This window comes from Tinamus guttatus, unplaced genomic scaffold (assembly GCF_059628265.1).
Source record: "Tinamus guttatus ecotype Peru unplaced genomic scaffold, ASM5962826v1 Tinamus_guttatus_pri_ptg000332l, whole genome shotgun sequence".
NCBI lineage: Eukaryota > Metazoa > Chordata > Aves > Tinamiformes > Tinamidae > Tinamus > Tinamus guttatus.
In genome coordinates, this window is record NW_028288866.1 from 1,494,944 (window position 1) to 1,496,013 (window position 1,070).

A 1,070-nucleotide genomic window follows, 5' to 3' on the forward strand; every position below is an offset into this window, starting at 1 on the left:
TACCGAGAGGGGGCGAGGCCAGAGCGGGGGCGGGGCGAGGCGCGGCCGCCAGGGGGCGCTTGGCCCCGCCCCGTCCCCTCCCCCCCCCCCCCGCAGCGCCGAGCACCGCGGCGGATTTTTTGGGGGGAAAAAGAGCCGGTTTGGGTTTGCAGGGCGGGCATGCGCTCCAGCGGCCACAGGAGCCCCCGTGCTGTATGTGCATTGCTGCACATGCAGCCCCTGGGCTGTACAGGCTCCCACGCGGGGCCAGTATTGCTGTACATGCATTCCGGGGGCTGCAGAAGTCCCTATTTTTGCAATGCACACACCCTGGGAGCTGCAGAAACCCCGATTTGGGGCGTGATTTGCAATGCACACACCTCGAGGGCTGTTCCATATGCCCTATGCCAAAACTGCATCAGCCTCCCCCTGAATAACAGGGAAAGAAAAGGATAAAACTGCAGAAATGAGAGCACAGGAGGGCAACACGCTCCGTGCTGCCAGCTGGGGAAGCAGCACTCGCAACCTGCCCTTTTTGGCCGGAAGAGAAAACTTGTCCACATTATTAAAACGCTTAAGGGCCGGGAAGAAGCTGCTGGTCTCACACCGCAGTTTGGGAAGGCAACACGGGATCAGCAGGAGAAAACGCTTGCGGTGCAAAAACCCCTAACGCAGGCGCCTGAGAACCATCTGGCAAGGCCAAAAAACCTGCGCTGGGGCCGATTTTCCAGCCCTGCTTGTGGTTTTGCAAAAATGTGCAATCAAATGAGGGCCACAAGCAGGAGCTGAGCTGCTTTTATCCCGTCAAAGGGAAGTTGCCTGCACTCTTGGTACCATTTAGAGCACGGAGGGGCTAATAAACGCCCCTGCAGGGTCAGAAGGCAACAAGAGCTGCAGCATCCAGCCTTGAATTCCAAAGCATTACATTAAAGGCTGGGTCCTATGGACAAACGGGGAACAGAAAGAGCGAAGTTGCGTGAGATGCGGGATTTTAAAGCTTTTAATCTGAGCAAAGCTCTGCCTAAAGCAACAGCCACCTGGATCCAACCTCAGTGGCAAGCAAGGGGTCGCAATGGACTGCTTCCAAGTTC